The 11,104-nt window shown below is 48.4% G+C and overlaps 1 protein-coding gene and 1 pseudogene across 1 annotated transcript in view; both read left to right on the plus strand.

Moving 5' to 3' along the window:
* CA10 (carbonic anhydrase X) overlaps window positions 1-11,104 on the plus strand; it is a 366,550-nt gene that overhangs the window by 204,728 nt on the left and 150,718 nt on the right. The window lies entirely within an intron of this gene.
* LOC102757422 lies at window positions 3,919-4,588 on the plus strand (annotated as a pseudogene).

An 11,104-nucleotide genomic window follows, 5' to 3' on the forward strand; every position in this document is an offset into this window, starting at 1 on the left:
GTTCATACAAACACTCCATCCATGCTTTTGTTCCGGCCCTCCGGTCCAGTTTAAGAACCCATTGTGGCCCTCGAGTCAAAAAGTTTGCCCACCCCTGTGATAGTTCAAAGTACTTTCCCCATAATAATAAGAGCTAATGTAGGCTTGATGGGTCACACTGTTTAATCCCCTCGTCATAATAACTCCTCAAAATGGCATATCCCCATTTCATAGAGGAGGAAACTAAAATAGAGTGATTTTGTGAAAGTCACAAGCAGCGGGGTGCAGAGTCCCAGCCACACCCAGGGCGGTATAAATCCAAAGTGATGCTCTTTCCTCCTCTCCTCCTTGAGCTCAGCTCTCAGTCTCCCATGGAGCCAAATTGGAGGGAGGCAGGGAGCATAAGAACACAGACTGTCAAGTGACTTTGGGCAAGTTCCACAACCTTTCTGTGCCTCAGTTTTCTCCTCTGTAACATGGGATGAGAATTGCACCTCCCATCGGCACCTGCGACACGGACCCGCATGCACCGCAGGCTCAGTGAATGAGTGACTGTGTCTTTCCCTGGTTTGCTGAATCCCCCGTGGGCATCGTCTGAAGCTTAGATATGGCTTCCATTCCTTCTCTCATGTCATGAGCTAGGTACTCAGAAGCCTCTGGGATGCCCTGCACCATGTGCCCTCTTCTAAGAGAGCAGGAGGGGAACCAGGGACTTGATGCCTCTGCCCTCCCGGACTGCCCTCCACAGGCCTGGGCAGAGCTTGCCTTCCTCTCGGGCCAGTGTCACTAGGAAGTGACTTCTCAGCTAGCTCTTCCGTTCACCCAGGTTCCCCAGCAAACGGGAGGTTCCCATAAGACCAGCCCCCGGACACCACACACACCAGACTGATAAACCCAAGAGGTGTATTGCCTGCTGCCTGTATAAAAACAGCACAGAAATGCATCCACTCTCCCCCAGAGAGACATTTTCCAGCCACAGCGCACACTGCTGTCTGCTGCCCGGTCCTAATCCTGCATCTCCTGAGTGGCCAGAGAGAATCTGACCTCACTGCAAAGGAACCGTGCCCAGCAGGTGAAGCTACTGCCCCTCCTTCCCAGCCCCCGGCCCCCGGCACTGTGAGCTCATGTACCTGGGCCTCGGTTTCTCATTCTGGAATGTAGGTTGGCCAAACTAACTTCCTTCGGGCAGACAATGCAAGGAAAGCACCATGGAGCAAGCAGAATGTCCCCCCGGAATCCTGATGAGGAGAAGGTGCCTCTCATCCAAGGCCAAGTGCCGAGACTGGAGGGTAAATATCTGAAGTGAACCTGGAGACAGGGGCAGACTGAGTCAGAGAACACATTTGTATGACGGATCACCAAAGCGGGGAAGCCAGGAGTGGACACAGAGCCAGCGGGAATGAACCTGGGGACGGGGAGTGGAGAGGAACGCCGGCTGGAGTAAACGTGCCGGTGGTGACCGGGGCCAAGGAAAGTCAAGGGCAAGGGCTTGGGGTAGGGTATAGAGGCATTGACCTGTGGGCAGGCACATCCGCTTAAAGCAGTGGTTCTCAACCTTCTGGCCCTTTAAATACAGTTCCTCACATTGTGACCCAACCATAAAATTATTTTCGTTGCTACTTCATAACTGTAATGTTGCTACTGTTATGAATCATAATGTAAATATCTGATATGCAGGATGATCTTAGGCGACCCCTGTGAAAGGGTCATTCGACCGCCAAAGGGGTCGCAACCCACAGATTGAGAACCGCTGGCTTAAAGGGCTCAGTGGGGCAAGCACTGCAAAGAGCAGCACTCAGACACAGGGAGTGGGGCTACTCACTAAAGCAGGGACAGCGTCCGGCCTCCCAGCCACGCCCCTGACTGACCAGCCTCACAAGCACAACCTGAGGGGCCCCAGCTCCTGGTGGCTTCCAGCATGATTAGATTACGGCAGTATTTCATCTCCCGCTCTCCATCCAGCAGTTTCTATGGGTTTTATTATATAGTTAAATATCACCGGGACCTTTTTAATATTCTCCTTTTTATTAAATAACTAATATATTAGTATTCAGGCTAATGTCTGGCGGCAGTCTCCAGCTCTGTGGAGCCATCTATCTATGTACCCCCTTTCCATTTCTCCAAGGACATAGGATAAAGTCCCCCTTTTTCTAAATAGGATACTTCCTTGCTGAAATAAAACAGGTGAAACAGATTAGAATGTCTAGATTAAAAATGCGCAGTGCCATTGTTCTCTTAAAAATGAGGGAAATGGGGAACATCTGAATTATGTAAATGGCGTGATGTAGGAGTAGTACATGTAAAAAGTAGTAATGAGCAACTAAACTTGAAGAAACACCTACTTTGTGCAAGTCAATCAGATGTCTTATCTCAATTAACCTTCACAACTCCTCTGTGAGATGAATACAGCTATTATTCTCATTTTACATGGGGTGGGCCAAGGATTTAAATCTAGGTCCTTCCAACTCCGGAGCCCAAATGCTTAACCCTGCACACAGTATTTAGATTCAGACCTGCAGTTGAATGTCAGCTGTGTGACTTCAGGCAACTTACTTGACCTCTCTCAGTCTATAATCTGGAAGTTCATTATCCCTGACCTGAATTTCTGTGATGCCTAAATTAAATAAAACATAGGCAAATGCCCGGTGTTATAATAGTACTATAACTGGTACATCGTACTTTAAAATAGTACCCAAATTCCTAAATAATTGAGAAAATCAATAGGGTTTTTGTGTTTGAAGCTTCTTGGGCAATCAGTCACCTCCAGTCACCACAATAGTGGGAAGACCACGGACAAACCTGGTCTCCAATCCTCTGATTCAGTGACGCTGGAATCCTCTGGAGAGGAGCTGGACTGAGGACCTTGCCCTTGCTGTGTCTTGAACTAAAGAAACAGTCAACCCACAGGGTTCTATGTTGAACACTGTGCTGCTAGTTAGGCCTTCCCAGCCTCACCAGTGAGTGGGTGCTGTCGTTCGCCCTGATGACAGGTGGAAACCCGGAGGTTTGCCACGATTTGTCCAGGGCCACACAGTTAAGTAATGGACCCCAGATCCATCTCTGCCAGATGCCAAAGCTGCTGGTTATCTCCTCGGTCCCAAGGTGGTATCTGTAAAGGAGGCCAGTGCTTACTTTCTGGGGTCAGTGTGAGGAATAAGTTACCCAGGAGAGGCCAGGCCCCTCCCACCCCATCTGATCCGAACACTTCATCTACATGTTAAGGACCCCACTGCTCATCCAGTGCCTGTGTTGCTAATTCCCAGAACTGATTTGCATGTGGATTCCTCTACCAGAGTTGTGTTTGTGTACATTTTTTCAAAGTTTTCTGAGTTTCAGTCTTCCTTTCCATTTAGGCCCTTGGTTTTCTTTAGTTACCTAATAACAGGCCAGCCTCTTCCTGCCCATCTGCTAAGTTCCTCCAGGAGCCTGTCCTTCCTTTCATACCTAGTCATCAGCTAGTGCTTGGGCCAGCCTGGGGACTGATCTAATATCTGATGAGCCATCCCATGCTTTTCTTTCACATCACTGAGATGTCTCCTTACCGCTTCTGTACGGTAGAGCCTTTGGACCACAGAGCTCTGTGCGTGGGAGGAAAGCATTGGGTATATGTAAAGCCTGTTGCTTGTTGCTTCTTTTAGTCAATAATGAGCTAGGTGCCTACTCTCTGTGAACCCTGCCCCCTCCCCAGAGGGTAACCTGTGCTAGCTCCTCCCAGGCAGCCACTGGCTCCAGCCCCCACTGAGCATTGATTGGGTGGGACGCTTGGCTCCATTCTGAATGGTGGAGAGTCGCTGAGAGTCACTGGGGGCCAAGGGGCCAGTGAGGCCATTCTCCCGCATTGTGGGCGGAGGAGGCAGAGTCCAGGCACCAGAGGGGCTTTTGGAGACTTGGAACCGAGCGTCCATCTGCACCTGAACTTGAGACCGGGTGGAGCCCGTCATGGCGCTGCTCTGTGGGCCAAGAGGGTACAAGGTGCTCCTCGCCCTGCTGGCATCTCTGCTCCTCTTTGGAGCCCAGGCGGCCAGTGGAGAGCGCGACATCCACGACTTTTGCCGAGTTCCAAAGGTGGTGGGGAGATGCCTGGCCTCCTCCACAGGTGGTGGGACAATGCCACCTGCCACTCCTGCCAGCAGGTTGTATATGGAGGCTGCGGAAGGAACGGCAATAACTACCTGACCAAGGAGAAGTGTCTGCAGAAGTGTGCTCATATCCCAGGGCACGCCATGGACGTGCGGCCACCAGCAGCAGCCCCGCAGATTCCTCTGGCCCAAGTGTCCCCAGAAGGCAGGGTTTTGATGGCCCCTCCAGCGATATTTTCAACTACGAAGAATGCTGTGCTGCCAAGGTGGCCACCGGGCCTTGCCCCGCATCCTTCCCACGCTGGTACTTTGATGCCAAGAACAACTCCTGTGATCGATTTAGCTATGGAGGGTGCTGGGGCAATAAACACAACTACCTCTCTGAGGAGGCTTGCCTGAGCCGCTGCCTTGGCCAGCGGTCCCACCCGGCCCTGCCCCGCAGCATCGTCACGGTCAAGGATAAGGTGTTACTGGCGATCATCGTCATCATGCCGTTTTTCCTGCTGCTCTCCCTGACCGTGATGTCGTGAGTTTGACCTCACCTTCTGCAGCTCCAGGGACGATGAGGCCCCTCTCTTGAGGAAGAGAACCTGGACAAGGGGTGGGTAGGCGGCTGCAGAAAGCCCATACGCTGTTTATGTTGCGATCATTAGGGCTTTCGCTCTGTTTGTTCCTTCAGCAGTTAAGAAGGCTGCTTCCTGGGCCCACAGGCAGGTTCGCTTTGGAACCAAGAAGGGCTTGGGTTCACGTTGGGATGGCCTGGCCCCAGACCAGAGTGAGTGCCCCTTTGATTTCTTTCCTCCAGGTACAGTTTGCTGTTTATGGTGAAACTTTTCACCTTCTTTCCTATCACAAAAGTGATGCTTTAATCGTTTTCTTTGTTTTGTACAGAAGCAGAAACAAAAGTTTGGGTCTTTTTAGAATTTGGAAGAGAGTAAAGTGCAGAAGTTTACTAAAAAGGGTGTCCCCTTTTAATGTTAAAAAGAACAAAAATGCACCCACCCCACCCATCTCCATCCTGTCTTGCCATCACCGACAAGCATGTTGCTCCATGACCCTGATTCTAACTCTGTCCCTGGAAGGTTTAAAGCAGGGGTCCTCAAACGTTTTAAACAGGGGGCCAGTTCACTGTCCCTCAGACCGTTGGAGGGCCGGACCATAGTTTTAAAAAAAAAAACTATGAACAAATTCCTGTGCACACTGCACATATCTTATTTTGAAGTAAAAAAACAAAACGGGAACAAATACAATATTTGTATTTGCATGTGGCCCACGGGCCGAAGTTTGAGGACCCCTGTTTTAAAGGCTGCATTATACTGTGTCCTGGATCGACAGTCTAGTCTCTATATTTCTTCTACTTAATTGTGTGACCCAAAGGAGAGCAGCAATTAAAAAGTCCTTTCAAATTGCAGCCTCAGCATTTTATTTGGTCAACTGCTGGCTCAGTTCAGTTCAACAAATATTTATCAAGAGTCAGTATTGGCCCTACCATGGGAGAATAGTGATAGATAGGTAAGTGGGCATAATCCTTGCCTTCTAGAAGCTTCCAACCTAGTAAGGAAAACTGACCCTAAAATAAGTTGGTTTAATACAGAATAAAAAATGGTAAAATGACCTAATATAACAATAAAATATTTCTCCAGCCCTTCCCACATGCCTTCTAAGTGCTTTGCGTGTGTTCACTCATTTCAGCCTCGGGAGAACCCTATCAGGTACATATTCCTTTTGTTCCCATTTACAAGTGAGGACACTGAGGCAAGACCACGTACAGCCTGCAGGTGGCAGAGCTGACTTGAATGCAGGTGTTTCCGGTTCCCTGCGTGGCCACCACTCACATTGTAGGTTACAGGGTGTGGACTTGTGCAGAGCCGTGGCCAGCCTGGAAGATAACAGGATGGGAGTTAATGTACTATTTTCAGAGACAAGGGATTGAGGTTTGGAGGGTGTCAGGGTCATCTCCAAGGTCTTATCTCTAGTAAGTGGCAGGGCCGAGGCTTGGAACTGGTGCCTCTGAGCATCATGCTTATTCTAGGTTCAGTGGGGCCTCCACGGTGCTGCTCTGGGCTACTGTGGGAGTACAAAGTAGGACCCTTTAGTAGAGCCTGGGCTAGAGGAAAGGTCTGGGCAGGCACTGCCAAGGAGAGGCAGCGTGCTCCTCAAACTGGGAGATTTCCCAAGAGGTCTCCATAACCTGCCCTCTCAGAGACTGCAGCCCTCATTGCATCCATGGGTCCTCTCCTCTGCACAGGTGAGCTGCTCCATTCATTCCTCTCATCACTGCAAAGACCCCGTGCCAGACAGATCCAGCTGAACCTGGGTTTTCCATCTCCACTCACTTGCTCAACAGGTATTTGTTGAGCACTCACTATGTGCCAGGCGCTCTTCTAAGAGCACAGAGTGGTGGACAAGACCCGTGTTTGCATGAGGCTTCCATTCTGGTGCAGTGTCTGCTGCCTATGTGTCCTTGCTTATGTAAGGTCTTCAGTTCTCCCATCTGTGAAATGGGGACAGTGGTACCTGTCTCATAGAATTGGGGTGCAGGGTGAGGCTGAAGTGAGATAATGGATGTAATGTGCTTAACAGAAACCTGGTCCATTGCACGTGGTCCAGTAATCTTAGTCTGGACCGGCTGGTGTAGCTCAGTGGTTGAGCATCAGCCTATGAACCAGGAGGTCACGGTTTGATTCCTGGTCAGGGCACATGCCCGGGTTGCCGGCTCGATCCCCAGTAGGGGGCATGCAGAAGGCAACCCATCAATGATTCTCTCTCATCATTGATGTTTCTCTCTCTCTCTCTACCCTCTCCCTTCCTCTCTGAAATCAATAAAAATAGATTTTAAGAAACCTTAGTCTGTTCCCCACCTGCCTACCATCCTGTAAAATGAATGTGACCAGACCTGCCCTTGCCACTTGGATCCTTGAGAGGTGGTGATTGTACTTGTTTGAGGCTATGTAACCTTGACGGATTATTCCAAGTCTATTTGACCACCGTGGGTTAAAGCAACGAACTGGTTCTCCATGTTCCTCTACTTTATGTACATTATAACTGTGTATATGGAACCATAAAACTCAAGGCAGATTTATACATACACTGCACTGCATATTTTCGTAGAAATGTTTTGCCAGGCACCTGTAATGCACTGATATATGTGAGCAGTTTCCTAAAGTTTATTTCTCATCGATCTCTCTTAAATTGCATATGAAGTGACATTTTTATGGTTTAACTTTTGTTTTCATGACACAGCCCCAATTTGCATCTCTGCTGTAGCGCTCAGGATTTCCCCGCTCACACACGTGTTTCCCTGTCCCTGAAGCAGGTCTCAGGCCCACGTTTCTCCAGGCCCCAGCTTGGCATCTCTCCTGGAGAAGCCAATGCATTTGTGACCGTCCTGTGGAAATGAACTTGAATTATTCAGAACCCACAGCCAACTTGCTTACAAGGTATCAACGCAGAGAAACAGACTAGTTCCATTCTCGGTGTGGTCAGAGCCCTGGGCATGAAAGCCGCCGTGAAATCTCGCTGCTCCCTTCCCAGATGGTTTTCTCTGCCTGGGGTCGACTTGGCCTCTGACCTGCACCTCCAGCAAGTTCCAAAACGAAGTGGGAAGGAAAGAAATACTCTACAGAGTGTCTCCTATGAGCCAGACTCACTGTGGATCTGCAGGTTTAGCGCTATTAACCTTATTCAGGTGGCAGTTTCCGAAAGATCAAGCAAATTGACCGAGATCGCACAGATAATAAGTGGTGGAGCCAAGTTTAAAACTCAGATCTGCCGACTGCAAAATCTGATTCTTCCATTGCACTAAGCCAAGCACCCAGGGCAAACAAGGGGAGAGTCCAGATGGGCAGAATATAAGTTCATCATCTTCATCTTACTTATCGGAACTCATCAGTTTGAACAGTCATTTCACAATCACTTAGTGAGTGTGTCTTAACACATTGCGGACGGATCACGAGAATTCTCGTGTTTTCATATTACACAGTGTTTTACAAAGTATCCTACTTTAAAAAGATATTAGCTTGTAAGAACATGTAATAAATAACTTCAAAATGCAATGGGTATTTAATTTTAAGGCGTGCCTTTAATATTTATGTAAAATGTTTTTCATATTCGTTCGATATAAACTTATCTGGCCACTGGGTAAAGCTAGCAATAAAACTACTGGTCCACAATGTTAAGGTGTAGGCACTGTGCTAGGCGCTGTGTTTGACGTAGCCGTTGCAAGTTTGGAATTCCAAAAGGATTTCTCATTACCTCCTCCTGGTAGGCCACTGCAAATGAGTGTTTTGGGGAAATAGTGACCCACCTAGGAGTGACTCTTGTCTTCCTGAATTTCCTGTTGTACCTGGTGCATATTGTGTATCTGAATAAAACAGAGGAGGTCCATTGTGGAATGAATCAATGAATGGATGCATTTGCAACACCGCTAAGGAATATATAGGGCACCTGTCTGTGTGCAGTTGTTCTCCACAGGCCAGTGCTGTGTCTCGTCACTGTTTCCTCAGAGGCGGGCACAGCAGCTGGCCCAGATCGGGGCTGGCCGAGTGAATGAGTGCAGGCATGAAAGGAGCGCTACCATCAGACAGAATCAGAAACATAAGCAGAGTCAGGACGAGGGTGAAGAATGTGAAGTGCTGGTCTCGGGTGCAAAATTTAAGGGGACACCAAAAAACTGAGAAATAAGATATATTTTAATGCAATATTTGAAGAAAATCAAGACGGGATCCACAGGGCAAAGAGGAAGGTAAGATGAAAGGCCAGATCCTGTCTTTGTTTAAAATGTTTCCTTTTGTCTTCCTGGATTCTTTTGTCATTCATTTTGACTTCTTAAAAATATTGCATGGAAGTGTTATGTGTCCTGATCACTGAGATTCGGATGCCCCTTAAGTTTTGTGACCAAGGTAAATAAATGCCTCCCTCGCCTCCCCCAAGCCCTGGCCCCGTGAAACCAACAGCAGTGACTACGATTCTCTGCTGTCATCCTATACAGGGAGGGCTTTATGGACGTAACTCACAGACAGCCCACAAAAGCGTCTCCTCAGAAAGGTGATGTCGGGACCACTGTTTACAGACAGGGTGGCTGAGACTGGAAGAGGCAACCCTACCTTCCTAGTGTCACAAGGGAATCGCGGGTGTGACCAGTGACACACGAGCCCCAGACTGGCTGCCTCCAGCCAAGCCACCTCATGTGTGTACCCTGGTGTGCTTCACAAACACCCTCTTCACTGACTCCCAAGGTCCCATCCCTTATCAGAAACATTTATTTCATGTACCACCAAGATGACAGCGACTGGAAGGTGCTAACAATTGAAGACACATACCAACTTCAGAGATTTTATAAGGGAGGAGGGGAGGCCGGGGAATGATGCCTCTTAAAATGGGATCAAAATACATTGTGACCATAACCCCAGTGACCATGGCATTGAAAATAGGCTGGGGAAACTCCATGGGAGGCTGTACCCCCATGATAGACATAAAAGGACTCTAGTGTTCTGTGTGTCTCTGAATATTCAGTCGTCCATTCACCACCCTCAGCTCGTTGAAAGCTGTGCCACTCCCTCCACAAGGCAAACATGCAACTCATGGAAAGACAGAGGGTCCCTAGGAAGCCTCCTGCTTCATTTGCACCCTGCAGAGATTTCCCCAAGAGAGAAAAGATTGCAGTATCCGTTCCCTGATTCTCTCGTTCTCATATGGGTTAAGAATTTTCTCTACTTACACAATTATCTGGAGCCCCAGATTACAGAGGGAAGGGCTGGTCCAGTCCAGCTGATGTGAGACTCCGAATCTCTCCTTTTCTTAGCAGCTGACATTTAAAGTGAACCTGTGATGGGCTGCACAGATTCCCTCGAGGATGTGCAGAGCCTGGTAGAATGGTCCCAGGTGTATTACATAACACTGAATGGTCCATGCCATTGCACGATCAACTGGTCTGCCTCCCTTCCCCTCTCCCCTTACCCCCCTTCCACCCCTGGCAATTAGGAGAACACCTAATGTACTGCATTCCAAACTATTATATTAAAATTTATTTCGACTTAAAAACATCTGAGTCTGCCTACCCCTGATTGCCTTGTTTTTAACATATCTACCAAGCACAGACACAAGTCAGACTTGGGTTGTAATAGCAAGTTCACCGGCATTAGAACTGCATGGTTTGCTTAAAAGGCTGGAAATTCTGCTATATTTTATCAGAATTCCGAATCAGCTGGAGTGAAGAATAAACATCCTTGTTGCTGACGTTCAGGACAGGCGAGGGATTACTATGGAGAGGCATAGCCTGGAGGCAGATTGCCCGGGTTTGAATCCAGCTCTGCCTCTTCTTGTGCCTCAGTTTCTTTATTTATGAAATGGGGAAAATAACAGTACCTGCCCCTTTAAGTTGTTATGAGAGTTTAATGAGTGATATTTGTAAAGCACTTGGAACATTGCGCCACAGCTGACATACAAGATTAGCTGGCATTTCCCACCACAAACAGCCCCCGGGGCAGGATTTTCACACACAGGTGTTCATCCGAGCCTGTTCATTCACCCTGGGGGCGGGAGCCTGTAGTACTGAGCCCTAAATGAGCGTAGATTTGCCTCTCGTCCTCTGTCCCTTCTTCTCCTCCTTCAACATTGAACAGCTGCCATCGTCACCTTGAAGGTGGTTCTTATACAAGTTCCATGGCAAAGAAACCTGCAGGCAAACAGATTCTAGAAATAAAAATAAATAAATAATAAACAAACAAACAAACATCTGGCAAGTTCACCTCATCTCCTCTTGGTTTTTGTTGGACGTTATACATAGTCCCATTATTATAATGATCTTATCGTGCCTTTGTCTACCTGATGGACAATGATGGGTCCTTACCTTATTCTTCTTTCTCTGCCCAGGACCTCACATCCTGAGCCCGGTGCCTACCTCCGTGCACTGCAGGTCCTCATAAAGCTGTTCAATCAGGCAGTGACCAGTGCCTGGCTCTTTGTGTCCCTGGTGGTAGTTCTTTTCTGTCTGCTCTGTTCTCAGGGACTTCCTCCCTCCTTAGTCTGCTCACTGGCAAAGCTGC

This window comes from Myotis davidii, unplaced genomic scaffold (genome assembly GCF_000327345.1).
Source record: "Myotis davidii unplaced genomic scaffold, ASM32734v1 scaffold699, whole genome shotgun sequence".
In the NCBI taxonomy this organism is placed as follows: Eukaryota; Metazoa; Chordata; class Mammalia; order Chiroptera; family Vespertilionidae; genus Myotis; species Myotis davidii.